This window comes from Coenobita brevimanus, chromosome 57, assembly GCF_032717465.1.
Source record: "Coenobita brevimanus isolate Jiangsu-jjx chromosome 57, ASM3271746v2, whole genome shotgun sequence".
NCBI lineage: Eukaryota > Metazoa > Arthropoda > Malacostraca > Decapoda > Coenobitidae > Coenobita > Coenobita brevimanus.
This window is the reverse complement of record NC_137010.1, coordinates 12,982,368-12,998,217: the sequence shown is the minus strand read 5'-3', so window position 1 is coordinate 12,998,217 and position 15,850 is coordinate 12,982,368.

Here is a 15,850-nt window from a genome sequence, read left to right as displayed (position 1 = left end):
TCTCTTTCTTCTGCCTTTCCCTCCTTGTTCACTGTCAATCTCCTTTTCATTTCTTTTCCTCAGTTTTTTTTTTCTTCCATCCTTTCCTTTTAGTACATTTTCCTTCACTCCACTCTTGTGCATCTCATTTTTGGCCAGCTCCATGCTGCCCTTATGGTTAGTCGCGTTTTCTTGTATTCTTTCTTTATTGTTTAATTGGGGCAGGCACTTCTACCCTCCAGAATTAACCGATTCCGACCAAACCTGGACACAATGACCAGCCTATGATCTAGTTGTGTCCGCAAGGTTTTGCTTGCTAGGCAACTACTCATTGCCTAGCAACGGTCGAAAAACCGCCTTTTTCGTAATGTTCACGTGTCGAGCTGTAGAAGCATTACTGATGTGCGTGGAAAACTCTGACTTCTTTAGACGTAATCATAAGGTCATTCCTTATCGGAAGTGTGCCATCCAATTTTCCCTCTCTCCTCTAGTTTTCGAGTGGCAGCCCTGCAAAGATTGGTCTCAGAGACCCTAGCAACCAGTATTAATTTTCAAAAATGTCCCTTTAGCTGTCCAGCAGCTGGATGGAATTGAATGAAACTTTGCATGCTTATAGACCTTGTCTAGTACTACAACTTTCTATGGTATACCTATGTGCTACATTGGCCAGGTCAGGGGTCAAAGGTCATCAAATGCGAAAACAGTGAAAATAGCTAAAAACACGACTATACTCGTCCGAAATGCTAAGGTTCCGAAGATTACTATTTAGGCAGGGTCATGATTCTTGGGTGGAATGTTGCACTGGAGTACCTCCATACAAAAGTGACAGTGTCGAAACACACTTCCAATCGCTGGCAGCGCCGCTTAGAGGTTGTACCTCTGGTGGGCCATTTCAAGATCCCTAGCTCCACAGTGGGTGGATGGAATCGAATGAAACTTTGCAAGCTTATAGACGTTAATGAATACTATAAGTGTGTTTCGTACATGCATGATCTTTATCAGCCAGGTCAGGGGTCATAGGTCATTAAGTGCAAAAAATATGAAAAGCGCTAAAATGACCACCTTACTCGCGCGAAATGCTAAGGCTCTGAAGATTATTAAACCAGGTCCATAATCCTTGGGTGAATGTTGCACGGAGTATCTCCATAAAGAAATGACTTCTAATGTTGAAACTCACTTCCGGTCGCTGACAAAGCTTGGTACGCTTAGAGCTGGCTGTTGTCAACCAGCTTGTCTTTACTATTTACCGCCCCTTTTCTCCGTCACTTTCTCCTCACTCCTTCATTTTCTTCAGTCTGTCCCTTCCTGTTCTTTCTTTCCTTAACTCTCCTCCTCCTCCTCCTCCTCCTCCTTCTCCTCCTACTTTTAATTCGTTCCCTTCGTCTTTTACGTATCCTCATCCTTTCTGCTTTCTTCCTCAGTCTCTCTCTTCCCTCACCTCCTTTCTTTTCCTTTGTCTCCCTTCTCATCACCTCTAGACTTAAAGTAGAAACTAAGCACAATATCCTTATCTTCCATAACACAGACAGCTGAAGATAGTATGATCAGTGACAGTATGAAAAGTGAGTACGTTTAAGTACTCACATTTTGGAGGGTGAAGTGTTTGGAGGGTGAAGTGCTTGAAAGGGTACAACGAGGAAGAAAGGTTGCTGGTTCCTTGAAAGCAGTGATAAGAAACAGGGATGTGAGCATGGAAGTGAAAAAGTTACTGCATGACAGTATTGTGATACCAACTCTAACGTATGGAAGTGAAGCTTGGACGTTGTTGGATGGACACAAGTCAAGAGTGAGAGCAGTGGAAATGAGTTATTTAAGAGGAGCCTGTGGAGTCACATGGAGAGACAGGCTGACAAATGAGGATATAAAGGAGCGTTGTGGAGTGGATGTGGGTGTGATAGGAAGCGTTAGGAGGAACACACTCAGGTGGTTTGGCCATGTGGAGAGGATGGAAAGTGAGAAACTGACGAGGAGAGTGTATGTGAGTGAGGTGGAGGGGGGGAGAGGGAGGGGGAGGCCGAGGACGAGATGGAGGGATGGAGTGGAGAGGTATATGAGAGGGGAGGGTGTGAGTTGAGAGCAGGGCAGTGAAATGGAGGGGGACAGAGCGACGTGGAGGCGATTTGTTTGTGGCCACTCCGTACGGGATTAAGGCGTCTGGCAATAGACAGATAGAGATAGATAGATAAATAGAAAGATATGCATTTGCAGTCCATAAGCTTGAACGAAGCACCTGGACCCTGCAAAACTTCTCGAAGTGTTGTAAAGAAAGCGACGAATGAATTTTCCAAACTTTCAGCTCAGCTCTTCAACGTATCATTAAGGAATGGTAAATGTATTTCACGGATGCAAACTAGTAAATGTAACTGCGTTATATAAAAATCAGCCAGAAATTGCCGTTCAGTTACTCGACTCTAATTTCGTATCAGTAGTTTGTAAGTTATCTGACGCCATTTTCATAGACATATTGATTCAGACTTTAGAATAATCTCATCAGACACACAGCATGCATTGGGTCACAATCGATCACTTGACATTATCAGCAACATAATTATATAAGTATGATGCAAAGGAATTCGTTGATTAATCTATATCGATTTCTAAATACTGCTCGGTCATGTTTTCCAGAGTACTCTGACTTTCTGAGAAACTGAAAGTACATGGTTTCAATGGCAATCTGTTGAGGTCGATTGATCACTGGCTTACAAACACAGCTTCATAATGAGTAAAATATAAACAAGCAGAGTAAATGTTACACATGAAGAACCACGGGGTTCACTTTTGGGTCCCATTTTGTTTGTTCTTTATATCTGATACGGCCAAAGGTTTGTACAATAAAATATTCAAATTAGCTAAGATACTAACATCGGAAACACAGATACGAGAGACAGATTACTTGGAAACATCCTGATAAACAGTTGAATTGGGCTCCATCTTGGCAAACGGGTTAATTGGATGAAAGTAACGGCTTGGATATCTGCAGAGAAAAAATAAAAAAACTACGCTATTAATGACACTGAAAACAGAAATTTAGAAAATAGGAATAATCAAAGCAAATGACTTCAGTCCTTGGCACCAGTGCATAGATGCAGCGAGTACAGCCGGGGTTGACATAAATGGTACACGGCAGAGCAGATCAAAGGAAGAACACACACACACACACACACACACACACACACACACACACACACACACACACAAGTTGAATTTACTTAATTTTTCACCAGGGAGTCTAATCCAAATATAATTTTCAGAGGAAATGATGATTTTCTAGTTGATATGTTGGCTACTTCACAATACACCTGTCTAGTTACATGAAAGGTAATAGCCATAAAATTATTGGCAAACATTTCTAGTCAGATGAAGCAGAGATTTTTTGCAGGGTTTTAAAACATACGGAACAAACTGGACAGCAGTAGGACAGGTAATGATGCAGTGCTGGCATATCAACACTGGTAATCCCAAGCTCATGTCCACGGCTGAGTGAAGGGCCCACAAAAAATCTGAAAAACTGCTTTCTCACATTTTGATGACGGGGCATAAAACAACACTACCATAACGTTACGCAGGTAATGCTGGATTTCCTTTCACAGATTAAGGCAGTGTTGAATGCAGATTTCGCTTCATCCTTTCGTACGAAATTGCCTTGGCAATACACTTTATGCACAGTATGCAACGTAGTTATCACTTTTTCCTGCCGGTTTGGGTTACAGGAGCTAGTGCGTCGTGCAGCCTTCTTGCTTTGCCATTCGAATCTTCTACCCGCAGGACAGATACTAATGTCATAGTCTTCTTTGTAACGAACTTCTGCTGAAGGACAAACAAGTTTGTTGCTGTTAGTTGCCTTTACTTTCTTTTGTACTCTTCGCGTTCATTCTCTTACTTTCTTCTTTGCCTCATTCTTCTCCTTGGTTCCCTTTCTCCTCCTTTTATTCTTCCTCCTCTCCTTTCATTTCTTGTCTTTCCCTCCTCTGTCTTTACCTCTCTTCCATTATTCTTTACTTCATTCCTTTACCCCTTCCTCTTCCTCTCATCTCTTTCTCCTGTCAGTGTTCTCCCCTTCCCTCCTCCTTTCTTACCCCCTATTCCTCCTCCTCCTCCCTTTCTTCTCCTCACCACTTTCTGCTCCTCCCTTCCCTCCTTCCCTTCTCCCTCCCCCTCTCTCCAGTGTTCTCCACCAGAGTTTGGCCAAGGGATTTACATATTTTCTTTCTTTTCTTTCTCCATTTTCTTCCCATTTTTTTTCCTCCCTCTTATCTTTGCGTTCCCAAATTCCCTGACTCACTCACTCTCTCTCTCTGTCTCTCTCTCTCTCTCTCTTTCCCTTATTTTCTATTTCCATCAAACCTTCCTCTTTCCCTTGCACCCCCTTCTTCTCCTGTTTCTCATCCATATTTCACTCCCTTTCTCTCTCCCTCTCTCTCTCTCTCTCTCTCTCTCTCTCTCTCTCCCCTTGATGGCATACTTAAGTCTTCCTCTCACTCGTGTCAAGATGTGCATCTCGCTCTATTACTCTTTTTTTTTTGTCTGTCTCTCTGTGTCTTTCTGTCTGTTTCTTTTTTGTTACCCTTCACTCGCCTGTCACCATCCCGTCCATTTTCTCATAGTTTCAGTTCTCTTTTCTTTTCCCTTCTCTTGGTTTCATTCATATTCTCCTTTTTCTTTTCTTTAGTTGTCCTCTTCCCTCTTTTATTTTTGTAACTCCCATTCTCTTTTTCTTTTTCCCATCCCTTTTTCCCTGTACCTTCTCCTCTGTCCCCTTTTTTCTGCTCTTTCTCTTTAGTTTTCCTTTTCCCTTCTCCTGTCTTCTTTTCCCTTTCCCATTTTCTTCTTTTCCTTCTTTCATCCCTCTTCCTCTGTGTTTAATATCTCATGCATCTCTCTCTTCTTTTCTTGTCTTCATATCCACTCTCCTCTCTCCGTCTGCATCGTCGTTTCCTTTTCCTGTCTTCCTCTTTCCTTTCCTCTTCCCTCTTTATATATTCCATGTTTCCTCTCCATCTTTTTCTTCTCTTCCTCCCCTTTTACATTTCTCTCTTTCCCTTTCCTCCTTTTTCTCCTATCCCATCCATTCTCTTTCCTGTTCTTCTCTATCATTACATTTCTCCTTATCTCTTTTCTTATTTTCTTCTCTTTCGTTCCTCTCTTTTCTCCTGTTTACCTCTCTTTTCTCTTCCATCTACCCTTCAACTTTGCTTTTCTCCCTCCTTCTCCTCCTCTTCTTTTTCCTCCCCCCCTCCCTCTTCACGCCCCTCCTTCCCTTTGTCTTTAAAATTTCGTTTCCTCCTCCACCTTTCCCGTTCCTCTTTTTATCCTCCTCCTATTCCGCCTCTCTCTCATCATTCCTCTCTCTCTCTCTCTCTCTCTCTCTCTCTCTCTCTCTCTCGTCCCTGCATCCCCCGGCAATACATTTAATTTCACACCCAGGATTCTCTTTTGTGGCAGGGGGGAGGGTGGCACGGGGGGGGAAGGGTTGGCAGGGGAGAAAGAGACGTGAGATGGATGGGGAGAGGGCGGGAGGGGAAAGGAAGGGTGTGGGAAGGAAGGGCAGGGCATGGAAGGTAAGGGAAGAGTTGCTGGGAAGGGAGGAAGAGGTGTGGGAGGGAAGTGGAGGGGAATGGTGGGTCTAGAAAGTGTGTGTGTGTGTGTGTGTGTGAGAGAGAGAGAGAGAGAGAGAGAGAGAGAGAGAGAGAGAGAGAGAGAGAGAGAGAGAGAGAGAGAGAGAGAGAGAGAGAGAGAGAGAGAGAGAGAGAGAGAGGTGGAGCAGGGGGTAGGGGTGAGAAAGGAGGGCAAGATCTAGCTACAATGGGAGGTGATGGTGTGGGAAAGTGGGGAGAGAGGAGGATTATGGAGCGAGAAAAAGAAAGGCATGGCGAGAGGGAAAGATTTGTGGGATGGGAAGGGAGGGAAGGAAGGGAAAGGGAGGGTGTGAGACAGAAGGGATGCTAAAGGAAAGGAATGGAGAGGGGAATATAAGAAGTGAAGGGAGAGGACGGGATTGTGTGGGAAGGTAGGGGAATCGGTCGGGAAAGAAGGAAGGGTATGGAAGAGAGGGAAAGATGTGAGAAGATAAGGACTGGGGTAAGAAGAGAGGGTGTTAGAATGCAATAAAGGGAGGCGAGGATGTAGGAAGTGAGAGGAGGTTGGGGGAAGTGAGGGGAGTGTGTAAGAAGGGGAGAGTGTGGCAGAGAGGGGAGGAGGCTTTAAGGAATGGGAGGGTAGGGGATAAGAAGGGAGGGTGAAAGAAAGGAAAGAAGGGTGAGGAAAAGGAAAGGAGGGTATATGACTTGAAGGGAAGGTTTGGGAAGGGAGGAGAGTGTGTAGTAGAGAAGGGGGGGAGGTGAACGAACTGAGGGAAGAGTGTAGGAAGAAATGAGAAAACGTGGAAAAAGAGAAAGCAAGTAAGATGCGTAGGAGTGAGAATCAAGAGGAGGATGTAGCTGTGATGGGATAATGAGGGAAAATACATGGACAAAGTGCTGAGCGAGGAAGGATCATGGATGGAGAGACGATGGTGTGAGAAGTTAAAGAAGTATGAAAATTCTTAGGAGTAATTTACACAGGTAATCATTCTTCGCCAAGTCACCTTCTTCCCCTAACGTACGCAACAACGCAATTTATATCTAGGTCCCTAATTGAACTGCCAAATGAACAAGGGCATATGGGAAACAAGCTTTGTCCTAGATTCTGACCAGCCGGGGAACTGAGCTCGAGTTTTCGTTCGCGAGCTGGGTGTGCTAACTATTACACCACCGGATCCCCTCGATGTAAGGGGAGGACGTGGTAATGGTGGGATGGATGTGGGAAAAAGCTGACGTTAGTGAGCGAAGAAATATTTTATACCTTTAGTTTGGCGAGGATTTTCTATTTTATATTTGCTGCCCCAGATGTATTCATTCCTTTTATGGAGAGAATCGGTTTGTATGGGTATTACTGAAGATTTTCTAACCTCGTCACCACAAAATAGCCTCTTCAAAAAAAAAAAAAAAATCATCTGGAGTTACGAGAATAAATGAAAAATGTGTTATTGGGGTCAAGGGGTAACTTTGAAGAGATGGAAAACTCCTGGGGAAGTGGATATGAAAAATCTGGCAGAAGATGGGAAGGTTTAGGAACAGAGAGAGAGAGAGAGAGAGAGAGAGAGAGAGAGAGAGAGAGAGAGAGAGAGAGAGAGGGAAACAGAGGGATCGTGGAAAGCTGGTAGGAGAAGAAAGGGAAGGGGAGAATAAAGACTTACTCAATGGAGGGAGGGAGAAAGAGAGAGAAAGCGAATGGAAGAGGAGAGGAGGGAGGGAGGAAAACAGAGAGGGTGAAGATGAAAGAGGATACAGTGACTGAAGGATACAGGGGAAGAAAAATTGTGGGAGAAGGTTTTTTATATTTGGTGTGAAAGAGGAGGAGAGGGTGAGGAATAAGGACGTGAGAGAGAGAGAGAGAGAGAGAGAGAGAGAGAGAGAGAGAGAGAGAGAGAGAGAGAGAGAGAGAGAAGAGGAGGAAGGAGGGCTGAAATATTACCCTGTTGTGAAATGCACCGCCAATAAAACTCCCTTGCCCGGCGAAAGACCTGTGCGATAATTTTAACACATCCTATATTATTTCTATGGCGTGATTTAGTTAATGGTGCTGCGATATTTATGGTGCATAGGCATTCGCAGGGAGTATTTTATTTTGCTGCGAGTGTAGTTTTGCCTCGCTCGTGTTCAGTAAATATTTAGAAACGTGTGTGTGTGTGTGTGTGTGTGTGTGTGTGTGTGTGTGTGTGTGTGTGATTCGGCTACAGTGTTATGGTAATAATTTAAATTAGTAAATGGGGAATATGAATACTGTAAAAGTGAGCAAGGGACGGCAGATATATTAAACCTTTTGAGGGTGTGTGATACAGAGTAGGCCATTACTATGATAGCTTTTCCATCAGACAGAAAAGCAAAATGAAATAGAAAGCTTATAACCCCTAACACACACACACACACACACACACACACACACACTTAATACAGAAAAGGAAGCAGCACTGAACCCTTTGGTTTACTATATTTGACGTTCGTCGTGTTTGATGTTGTGCCATTCATAGCAATTTACCTTTGTCTTATAGCCTGATAATTAGTTACTGCAAACCTTTTCTTGTTCCCTGATAATGAACCGTTCCGAGTGATAACAGTTTCCAACAGCCGTTCATTTCAGTAGCTAATTAATATTACATGGATATAGCAAGAATAAAGTAGAAAAATCAGATTAAAGAGGTTAATTCTTCGTATGGTTTCATGTGTGTTGACAGGAAGCAGCACAATACTCTCACGAATTGTGTCGCTGAAACTGCCGCTTTTATCTCTTCATGTACAATAGAAAACTAGGAAACCCACTTTTGTTTTCTACCGTCATTAAAGATCAATGGATGTGCCGAGATTTTTCGCTGCTGTTTTTATAATGCTCTCCATTATCTATATACACTGGATAAAATTTGGCTCTCATGCTTTTATTTATTATTTTTTCTTCCAAGATGTGACTTTTTTTTTTTTTTTTTAAACGATCCAAGCTATCGATGCTGGCAATTATTTATCTCTTTGACATGTTTTACTAAGTCCCTTGTGTCTGAGCAAAGAATGCAGTATTTATTACATTACTGATATATACATCTGAGGATTGAGTTTCTAAATGGTAAAAGAATTTAATACCATTATTCCACCATTCTAGTTCAAAAATGGTACCGACGGTCTGACGTACTAGAATACACAATTAAACTCATTCTTTTCGCGAAATGCATCTGTTATGTAATATTAATATCAAATATACACGACGAGGGTCCCATTATTTCTATCAATAATTGTTATGATATTAAAATCAAGGCTTTAGTAGACAAAACGCTTTACACAACAGGCATTTCATACCAAGGAATTTTAAAGCAAATGCAACTACAACGTAGTTGGTATTTTTTAATTTATCTACATTCAGCAATTATTACCTAATTCGGGTAATGCATATATTATCTCGGTCCTTCGATGTTTTCTCCACATATAGGTATTTTTTGGTAAATGCGTTGATGTAATGATCTTTTTTGTGCACATTTCTCTGACCCGCTGTGTTAGGATAAAATGTTATCATTTATTTTAAGAAATATTTATAGTATCCTAAATTTTCAGATGTGGTAGCTGTTGACGGTGCAGAAATATTATCAGTGAATAGAAATGTCACTTTACCGAGCGATTCATGTGAAAAGTGGGTGTTAAATGCAGCTGGTTGTCAATGTAATAACAAGTGGATGAAGCCTCCCTTGTCTCTTTCACGTCAACCCTAGTACTGTTGGAGAGGCAAATTTACACACTTTGACAGCGCTTGGTGAACATTTTCATTCCTTACCTTATTTTTATTGGTAATCACATATATTATTGGTTGTCTAAGTTTTTGTTTTGTGTTATAATCTCTAATACAAACTCAAAAGACGGAACTATGACTTCCTTTCTACAGTCTGAATAAATAATATACGTAAATAATTATAATCTTATCCTTGTGGGTTGAACCTTTGCGAACAACTAATGCTGTTTAAGAACATGCTTGAAGAAAGATTTTTATCGGCTTTTCGATGGCAGTTTCGAAATTTTCTTTATAAAAGAAAATTTAAAAACTCTTACCTAATAAAAACCTAAGCCAACAGTTACTGGAAGCAAAGTTGCATTAACATTTATATTAATTTGACGCGTCATCAATGCCATTAGAAATCTGACGAATAATATGAACGAATCTGAGACTTTTCGCAAAGTACTTTTATAATTCAACCAGCGCCTCAACGACCTGTCTCCTTTACAAAGGACAAGCATACTGTTGGTATGAGCTTCTTGCTTTAAATTATGTATCGGATACACAATAAAAATCCCAGAAACATAAAGTTTAAGATGGCCAGAGAAACATGAACAGACAAATGGTAGTTACCATGAGCATTAGGATAAAAATGAAACTTCTCACACTGTAGCATTAGTGAAAGGTCTGAGAATGGTGACGAGGTGTGATCATACAGTCCTGGTACTGATCCCACCAATTTGCAGTGAGTGGTCAGTGATTTACGCCACTGCTTGTCCTACGTCAGCCACTCTTCTAGTTGTCATATATCACCAGACGACGCGATACCCACTGCCAGTGCACCGTAGCAAACGAAAGAATAAAGCAATGTGACCTACATGCAATTATTTTTATTTATCTATTTCATTAATCTATATATTTATTCATTATTTGCAACGCTTTGGAAGATGTTATAGTAAGAGCAATGTCAGTCAAGATCGTAAGTACAGGTCGTGCTGATCACATTTTTGCAGATGGAAGAAATTGTGCATACAGAAATGTTCCCTAGAGTTCATGCAACTGTTTATCTGCTAATCTTGAAAGATCTACATTCCATACGATGCAGGTTTGTGGAATGTCGCGTGGCTGCTTCATTATATTGTGCATAGCTAACCTGTGCTGACTGACCATTTTTTGTTCCACATTCACCTAAATCACCTAATTTAGCACCATGCAAATTTCTGATTACTGCATAAGCTGAAATTATTAAAGGACATCGTTCTGACACAATTGAAGACACCAAGTCTGAAACGACAAGCGTCCAGAAGAGCATAAAGAAAGAAGAGTTTCAGTGAGTCAATGACAGGAACGTTGGAACAGATGTGTGGCCGCAGGAGGCGAGTAGTTTGAACAGAATAACTGAAATATGTGTACAATGTAGAAAAAAAAAATGTCTATCAAAATCAAAACTTTTTTATCACACCTCATGTTTCAGCGTTCATACTATCAAACGGCTATAGTACAGTAATATTCAGTAACTGATTATATTATCAATTTATTTGTTAATACATAGACTGTACAATGAGCCAGTACTGTCTGTATGTATTGAAGAGGCTGACTTGCACATGCTTGACATGGGCAAGCAGTTTTACCATACATATTTCAAATACAAAACTAAAAAAGAGAGAGAAGAGATAAATACAGTAGGTATACACACACACACACACACACACACACACAGGAAAAGAGAACATGTAAATGTCAGTATTGGTGCACATATAGAGCAGTCGAGGCGAGTGTGTCTGCTCCACCACACGAGGCGGACTGACAGGCGGACTGACGGTGGGTCGGGGGTGGTGGGGGTGTTGGGGATGGATGCAGATTACACCCGCGGCCTCCAGTTCTGTCAATATCAGCCGCATTACCAGGCACGGCGCCCCCTTTCCCTCCTCTTCCCCTGCCCCACATCCCTCCCCTGTCTGTCCCCTCCCCTCCCGTGGCTGAGAGGGAAGGCCACCAACAGAATAGGGAATGGCTCAGATTTCAACTGGACTGAGTTTATTCTGCCACAGAATAACAGAGTATGGTTGGGGTGAGGGTGGAACGATGGCAGGGGGAGAGGGTGGGTTTTGATGAGAGTAGAGCATAAGGAAGGAATCTTTAAAGAACTGAGAGTTTGGTGATACCTAATTCAACTGGAAACACTTTATTACGCCACAGAAAAACGAAATATTAAGAGTGAGAGGAAGTAAGGATGGAAAACCTGAGGGAGAGTTATAGCTAGGAAAGAGGCTAAGAATGAAGCTTTTGCACATGTTCATTATGTTGGCGTTTTAACTATATCTTTTTCACTTCATCTTGGCCAAGAATTACTATTTTTCCGTCTAAAATAATGAGCTGTAACAAGAGACTGGCACTAAAGTAGGATGCTAGTCACGAATAAGAGCTATGGGCAGGATGTAGAGTCGTATTATTGTCTGTACCGGTTAGGTACAGTACATGAAATACGCTGGGAATGGACAAGAATCTAGGCCAAGTTGAGATGAAAGGAGTACAGTTATAAAGTTTGCTCTTATTTTTCAACGTCACGCACGACCATGCTTTAGGAGAGAGAGAGAGAGAGAGAGAGAGAGAGAGAGAGAGAGAGAGAGAGAGAGAGAGAGAGAGAGAGAGAGAGAGAGAATGAAGGAGCTGCCGACGACCTGGAAAACAATGCAGTGTGACTGACAAAAAAGACCAAAATAAATGGGTCATACTGCCAAATAATATGGGGGAGGGGGGAGGAAAATATGGGGGCAAAGGAAGAATTAGATGATGAGGAAGTGAATTTCAGCTGAAGGAACAGGTGTCGAGGCTTAGCTTTCGCGTGTTATATTTCGTGGGGAGGAACAATCACAAGTATATAAAAGACGGCTGATGAGGAAAGCACTCATTAATTTCCCTAGATTATTACACTGAACCTCCGCTTTACAGTCCAAATCCCACTTTCACCCTTTATCCGCCAATTTCAGCAAAAACAGAAATAAATAAAAGAATAAATAAATAGAAAAATAAAAAAAATAAAAATAACTCGACCAATGCACGAGGCTCTGGCATTCATGCAGCCTCCCACACCATAACACCATCTCATGTATCACGCTCACAACACAGACAATCTACCAACATAAGCACAAGATCTCAGGGAGCACCTGGTTGAAGTGGTTAATTTCCTAAAGTCCACCGGGTTTGCTTTCAGATGGACCTCATGCGGCAACAAAAACAACAATAACAAAAAAAAAAAATCAAGAACAACATTTATAGTTATCCAGATTTGTCACGGAACTGTTTGGCAAAAACTTGAGGCAATCTAACTGAAGGAACTGCAAAATTATCTAGTTTGTACTCATATCGCTTGAGCATTGCCACAGGAATATAATAAAGCAACATACCACTTTATTGAATGGATTTTAGAAACTGCGTCTGATCTCTTAACCTAATCCTTTATTCCAGTTATTTCCAGACGATTTTATTTGGTTATAGGAGAGAATGTTGGAACTGCAGGGGTTACATATTGCATTAGCCCACTTCTTACGAGAGGCTCTTCTTAATTTGATTACAATCGTCTTGATAGGGAAAATATAAAACTTAAAATACGTCAGCGGTTTGAAGAGGTTAACCACGTGAGGTCTCCCAGCCCTGAATAAGTCTCTTTACTGGTACAGCAAAGCACTCATAATTAAGTAAATATTAATAAAAAAAAATAAAAGTCTCGTCACCGTTACTACTGCACGCCTTCCTAAGCTGAATAATGGAATTTAGTGGCGTAAAAAAAAAAGTTAAATGAGAAGAGAGACCACCGCACGGAATGCCTTAATGGATATTGCGTGTAGCTCCTTAATTACTAGAGGTGGAATGAAGACATCTAGTGGACTGAAAAATGTCAATGAAAAAGGTGTCATCGCATTATATTAGATTGAATGAAGTTCTCTGTTGATATTTAAAAATATATGAGGAAAGTCGTCACCATTTTGATGGAGAAGAAATGGAATCTGAATCTTTAAAACATACTCATTTGAAAGATTTAAAGTCAGTTTGTTTTCATCTGACAGAAATGGGCAACTCCGACAAGTTGAATACTAAGACGAGCCTTAGTTACGAAGTATGAAAGTGTCCTTGGTCACTATTCCTATCAAGCCTCCAATCTGAATACACATGGTCGTCAGCCGAGCTGAAAGGGGTACCCAAGTTTTATCAGGTTAGAAATAATGTACTGTTTTCATTCAGTGTACCTGTAATTCACTGGGTGCACTTGGGTGCAGACATAAATACTGATACATTTCTTAAAGATCAACAGCGAGACAAACAACAATGAATTTTGAGCCACGTTATGCGATCTTCAGAGACCAACAAACTTTTCAGAATCTTAGGAATGTTTCATAATTATTCGACAACGAGTACGATGTGAGCGACATTCTTCTCAGCTGTAGTCATTGTCAATGCTCTGTTATACATCAGAAATTCACACAAGCAGGAATGAGGCTCCAGCATTCTCTTAATTAGATATCATTAGGCGCTGATTATATTAAGAGGCATTGAATTAATTACCGTAATTGTACAGTCGTAGTCAATCGATTATATAATTATTTATACGTCTAATGGCTGAACACATGAAACGGACCTGCAACACACACACACACACACACACACACACACACACACACACACACACACACACACACACACACACACACACACACACACACACACACACACACACACACGCACACACACTTTGTTTTAGGAAGAAATGTTTCGGCTTCCGAGGGGAAAAAGGATGAAGGGTAAGCTACATGGCGAGTGAGTGTAGAAATAAAGCACTGGGAAGAACAAGTTAAAAGCTGGGGATTACATGAGTGAGAGTGACGGTAGGGAATGGTGATGAATTAATCCGAAGGGAGAGTGAAATAAATGAATGCATGAATGAATAAATAAAGAAATAAATAATAAATAAATAACAAATAAAACGAGGTAGAGGAAAGTTTATGGAGGGTGTGGCAAGCAAACCAAAAAACAGGATAAAGAAAAATAAAACGGAGACCTACACAAAGGAGAGTTAGTGGAGTGGCAACAGGAATGAGTATTGATGGAAGAAAATAGACAGGAACACATAGAGAAAGTATGACAGAAAGGAACGGAGGGCTGCATGTAGGAGAGAGGCTTGGAGTGGTGGGAAGAAATATATATGGAGAGCTGAACCGAGAACAAGGATGAAAGAAAAAAAAAAGTGGTTTGCATGAGGGATGACTGTGTTAGAAAAGAGTAGTAATTGTAGCTGAAAGTGAACCCGGTGAACTGCAGGCTTAAGTTTCTTTTCTGCTGCAGTCCGCCATCCTCATTTTAGGGGAGAGGAAAATAATTGAAAAAACATCTGTATTACCAGGTAGTTGCGACCCCTGCTTATATCACTGCCACCACATGAAGGCATCCCTGTCCAACACCAGAAAATAGAAACACCGAGAAAATCTGAAGACCATGGCCTAGAAAGAGGGTGAAAAATTAAATAAGGATTGCATGAGGGAGGGTGATGTAGTGTGGCTGTAGGACGGAGTGGTGATGGGAGAATCTGAGGAGGAATTACAGACAGCGGCTTTGAGTAATACCTATCGACTGCGCGAAAATCATTAGGCAACATTCCCAATATTCCTCTTGAGTAAAATCCACAACCGTAGATGTTATATCCAGGCCCTCATTTAAACTGGGAATACGAGAAAACGAACTGAGTACGCCATTCACGCCGGCCAGAGAACCGAACTCGAGTACTTGCAGATGCGAGTTTGATGTCCTAAGATAAATAGAATGAGCAAAGAAAACATGAAACTCGTATCCTAGAACTGTTACTGAATGAAACTCACACCCCAAAATTGTGTTACTGCATTTCTCTTTTTAAAAACGTTATTTTAGTATGTGGTTTAATGCATCTTGTACCCGAACACACTAAACACGATGGAACCAGGACACGGTTTGAGGAATGATGATGGAGAAAACGGAGGGAGGGGAGGGGAGACTTGAGGCCATAATCTCGTCTGGTAAGGAGTCGTCTTAGCTCCTTGTTCTGCATATTACATATCAACATTCTTTTATATTAAAGTTTAACATCATCACATTTTATTTTTATTTCTTTAACACCAATGCAGTTGGCGTCAGTAACATGCAGGAAAATATTAACTTGTCCTATATAAAAATAAGCTGGAAAGGAGAAGATGCTACGAAGCATCCGTAATCGGCGAGAATGCAGATTTCGAGGAGAGCTGTTGAGTTTCCATACCTTCATATTCACAGTCTTAGGGTCGTACTGGATCGTTAGTGGCATATATTTAGGAGACTTCAACCCCTCTTCCACTACAGTTCATCTTGTTCATTACACCTTTTTTTTTTTCTTTCTTTTTGTACATTGCTGGGCCAAACCAAGTCGATACTAAGAACATATCAACAAAGCCAGCGAGAATATCAAGGCTTAATATGCACAAGAAATCGGGGGAAAAAAAAAGAAAAGGAAAAAGAAAATGACACCGCGAATTCTGATAGATTTTTCTATAGCCATTCTCGCATATTAGTTTTTCATTTT